The sequence below is a fragment of the Heterocephalus glaber genome, unplaced genomic scaffold (assembly GCF_053883595.1).
Source record: "Heterocephalus glaber isolate CG9 unplaced genomic scaffold, H.glaber_assembly_v1.0 deba00001472, whole genome shotgun sequence".
NCBI classification, from domain to species: Eukaryota; Metazoa; Chordata; class Mammalia; order Rodentia; family Bathyergidae; genus Heterocephalus; species Heterocephalus glaber.
The window spans coordinates 39076674-39081874 of record NW_028258315.1 but is presented as its reverse complement, the minus strand read 5'-3'; the positions used below and the strand labels follow the sequence as shown (position 1 = coordinate 39081874).

Below are 5201 nucleotides of genomic sequence, written 5' to 3'. Positions count from 1 at the left end.
CACAAGCACAAGGTCCTGAGTTCGATCCCTGGTACCAAAAAATATATACATATATATTATATATAATATATATTATATTATAAATATGTATAGATAAATATATATATATATATATAAGTTTCCACTACATGACAGTGTGGAAATCTTGACCACTGGGAAGGTGAAAGTACAGAAGAATGGTTCTAAGCTCGGGCAATTAGATCATTATGAACAATGAAGCCTCAAGCACCATTTTTCTTTTATAATTTTGTTAGAATTGTTAACAAGTAGTAAACCTGTGCTCTCTATAAAATCTCTAAGTCTCTTTTTGTATGTTTGTGTTTCTAGTCTTTCTTTTAGAAATTATTTAAATTACTTTAGTAGATGATAAAAACATGATGTGAAATTCACAAGCCAGAAATGTTAAGTATTCTTTTGATCTCTGAACCTAACATTTAAATTCCTATTCCCAGTGGTGATCATTATTGTTAAGATGCTACAACACTTTCCCCAAACAGTAACTACACAGGCACACACACACACACATACTTCCAAAGACATACACCAACATTAGCTTAATTCTTTGCCTTAACTTTGCTTTCCACACTTAACAATATACTTTTAGCTCATTCTATGTTGTACATATAGAGATATCACCTTCATAAAATCTGCATAGCTTTCATTGTATGGAAGTGTCATATTTTTCTATGGGAATCTTTCTCTATGGGCATTGACATTAGTTTCAGTATTATTACTATCATCATGAATATCATTGTTACTCATTAGTATGGAAACTTGGTTTGGGACTGTATATGGACCTAACTCACTTCATACCTGTGTGAACATATCAAAAAGATAAACACTTAGAAGTTGAACTAAGTTTGAGACCATGAGTATTGGTCTGGGAGTAAAGTGATAGAGCTCTGCCCATGGCCACTTTCACCATGGCAGGCCTGATACTGGGTTTCAAATTGAAAGCCTGGACTTAATTTCCTCACCCAACCTCCAGCAGGAGGAGTCTCTCTCCAGGCTGTTCGAAGTTGGGGGAAGAGTGATACCAGCAACTCTTTCCTTCCTGCCTTTTTCAATGAGTCTTCTCTTTTTACTATATAAAAACCATGCACTATGGTGTCTTACCTGGCTTCCTTAGCTCTTGTGAAAGTAGTTCATAGATGTATAGCTGTTCAAACTGGAGTGTCTGAGAAGAGATAGTCACTGGGGTAAATTACTCAACCACCATCTTTCTCTGCCTCAAAGAATATGGGAATTTTTTTGAAAGGTAGACATTACTAAATTTCTCCCAGAGCTTTATTATTTGCACCATCAGAAAGCAGGAAAATTCCTATTTCCTTTCCTACTCATCAACACTGCTTCTATGCTATAGTTTTGACCTTTGCTAATTTATGAAAATAATATCTCAGCATAATGTTTGCTTCCATTTCTGTTGCTTTGGTACCTTGTTGTGTTTCTATTCTCTTATATGTGAACTATCATTACTCATGTTTCTATTGGATTGTTGGTATTTATATAGATTTATAAATCTTTTTATATTAAAGATAATGATTCTTACATAAGTTGCAAATATTTTTGAGTTTGTCACCTTTTAATTTTGATATTTTTGTCATAAAAATGTTTTTTATTTTCATGCTACTGAAATTTTTATTTTTATTTTTTAAATCTGGGCTTTGTGGCACATTAGAAAGGCCTTTTCTACTCTGTGATTACTGGTTTTACAATTACTTTAATTATTTCAATATTTAACCTTCAAAAATTCGACCCTTTGGCCATTTATATTTGTATACATTACACAAATGTTATGAATTTAGGTAGCTATATAATACCTTCGGGTTCTTATTCATTTGTTAGCTAATGAATATTACATCTTTTCACAGTGATTTAAAATACCATTTTATTATATATTAAATCTTTGTACTAGGATTTATTTCTAAAGCTCCACTCTGTCTCAATTGTATGCTTATTCAACTACCACAATCACAAATTTTTAATCATTGTAGTTTTAATATTTTAGTAAATGGCAAAGCTATTCTATTTCTCAGTGTTCTGCTTTTCTGGAATTTTCCTTGGAATTCTTCCTTTTTATTTTACTACATGTGCTTTAAAATAAGCTTGTCTTGGTATTATAATTCAATCACATGAAATGTATAAATTAACATAAAATTTTACATCTTTATGGTGGTATGTCTTCCTATCCAAGAACATGATGGAATTTTATATCTGTCCAAGTTTTATTTTAGTTCTTTTGTAATATTTTAAATTATTCCTTACTTTTATCATGCAATCCTAACTCTTGTTATTACTAGGTATCATTTAGGGGGATAACTATAAGCAGCCCTTTTCTTCCATCATGTATTTATACTTTCTGTTGATATGAAGGCTATTCAGTTCATATATTAATTTTTCACCAGCCGTTTTACTAAATTATACTATTTTTAGTGGTTTTATCTAGTAAATAAATAACACCCTTGGTGCAAATACTGTACTGTTCCTTTTTATATTAATATATTATTAGTGGAAAAATTAGACTTTTATATGTTTATGGTCTACAATACCAAAATCCTTCATAATTTGGTTATTAGTTTGTATTTATCACAATAAGCTATGTTATGAGGTAATGCTAAATGTCTCCAAATTCTTAGAGGTTTAACACAACAAAATTTATTTCTTGCCAGCCAGAGGCCCCTGTGGGTCCAGGTGAGTCTCAGGGCACCAGTTTCCTACATGTTGCTCAGCACTCTAGGGTTGCATGACCTTTATGGTATGTTCATATTAGCATGTGTTTCCATGGAATCCCTGCAGCAGAAGAGACAGACAAAAAGTGGCACACAAGCAATTAGAACCCAGAAGTGGCATACATCATTTCTGCTTACTTGTCAGTGTGCAAAGCAAGTAACAGAGCCATCATCAAATTGAAGGGGCAAGAATGGTAACCCTAAGACATGCCTGGAAGTAGAGGCCACTCCAGTATGCATTGTGCCTTCTCCTCTAATGTCCTTGACTCAGTCAGCAAATCATTTTTCCAGTTGTTCCCTAAATAATTAGCTCTTTAATGTATTAATTATCCTGCAAGTTGAATAAAGGAAATTTACATGAGAATATTCAAAAAAACGTTTCAAATCTCGCTAAAAGCAATCTTTACTGACTTTCATTTCTCAAACATATCCACAAGGTCATTCTAAGCCACTTTCTTTTCTCTGTGGAAAGTCTTTGGCCCCAGATTTTCTATGTTTCTTCCAAGAGGCCAATCCATGTACTAATCTTGTCCCTCTTTAGGGTTATCTCCTTGAATTTGTCTGTCTTGTTTCATCCTTTTAATTAAATTTTATTTTTATTTTTTATGTGGTTATTAAGTTTATTCCAACCATTCTACCCAATTTTGCATTCTAAAGAAAGAAATGACAAAAAGTTCCTAAGTACACTATGATATGAGGTCAGGTTTCTTGTTTTGATCTGCATTAGAAAAATATTGGCACCAAATTCAGTTAGAAAGTTTTAAGACTTATTAAAATACAGACAGTATTAATTTCTCCATAAAGCTTTAAGGCTGAGAACAGGATGTGTCCACATCCAGGCAGTTCCCAATACAGAGCATCTTCTAATGCAAGTGACAGCTCAGAAACCCTTGCCAAGGGATGAAACAGAATAAGAAGTATCCCTCTCACTGGGCTAACAGCAAGTCTCAGCACAGGAATGTCAGATTTCTTCTCAACAATTCAACTTGGAATTCACTAATTGTGTTTTAGTTAAGAAAATATAGTTAGAATCCAGGCATCATGGCACAAACCTGTAATCCCAACACTCTGGAAGCCTGAAGCAGGAAGACCATAAATTGGACACCTTGGACAACTTAGAGACTTAGTAAGACCCTGTCGAAAGAAAGAAAGAAAGAAAGAAAGAAAGAAAGAAAGAAAGAAAGAAAGAAAGAAAGAAAGAAAGAGAGAGAAAGTTATAATTTGTGGCTTATTTCTACCATTACACTATTTGCTTGTAAGTTAAATAAATTAATGTGCTTGGGCTTTGAAAGTTTAGCATCATTCATGGCATTTTTTTTTTAATGGGAAGAAATGACCTGAACTCCAAACAACATCATAAATGACTTTGAACCATAAGCAATTTGAGTTCTTATGGACTCACATGGAATACATGTTTCTCAGATCTGCAATCTGCAGGGCAACTGAAGAGGGAAACTCATTGACAAAGCCACCTGCAGACACAACAATGAGGCAGGAACAAGAAGGAGAGCTCAGCAGGCAGCTACAACAGGCACTTCAGCAATGAGGCCAGTGTGTGACTGCACCGAGCTGTACTTGTCTAAGTTTAATAATGATGGAGAGGCTTCCAGCCCCTGACATGAGCCTTGTAGACAATGAGAGTAACAGCCACACCACCTGGCTCCTCAGTTTACAGAGGACCCTATAAGGGAAGCAGGGAATTGAGGCTGCAGTCCTTTCGGGGGTGACCAGGGGACCTCTGCCTGACCAATGAAGCAAAACAACTCCTTCCAGCCCAGTATCTTTGCCATTAATGACAATTATAACTTTGCTGCCAAATTAAACATCCTGGCCTGAAAAGCATTGTTTGTGAATATGGTCAGGAACATCTGAAAAGCCTCTTTCCCCCAACACTGGAGTAAACCCAGGGCGTTCTCACTGAGCAACATCCCCAGGTCATTTTGTGGTTTTTACTTTGAGACAAGGTCTCACTAAGTTGTTAAGTTTCCCAAGCTAGACTTGAATTTGAGATGCTTGGCTTCTCAAAGTGCTAAGATTACAGGCATGTGCCGCCATGATGTGCTCCCACAAAGCTTTCTACAGGTGACCTCCTCCAAAGCTCCTCTTCTGGTGTGCTGAACACAGGACTTTTATTTTGGAAAGTGTCAGAAATGGGGTCCATAAACATTTATGTGAAGCTAATTCTTAAAAATAGCTTTTTGGATGTTATTAAAGAAATCAACCTAAGAACCTATCGTTCTCAAGCACATATGCTTCCAACCACAACCATAGAAACAAAGTAAGACTCAGGAAGAATTTGAATAAGTCTAATACTTGGATGTATCCAAGTAGATCTTAAGTCCTGCAGAGACCAGTGGGCCTCAGGTAGAGGATCTGCTGTGGCCTGGGAAGGGAGTACTATACTATCAGCAGAGAACAAAGGCCTGGATGTAAGTCTAATGAGAGAAAGCAAGGGAAGATGTAGGCAAACCT

At 35.5% G+C, this 5201-nt stretch overlaps 1 protein-coding gene across 4 annotated transcripts in view; it reads left to right on the top strand.

The window, feature by feature from the left end:
* Positions 1–5201, top strand: part of Celf2 (CUGBP Elav-like family member 2) — an 830356-nt gene that overhangs the window by 165506 nt on the left and 659649 nt on the right. The window lies entirely within an intron of this gene.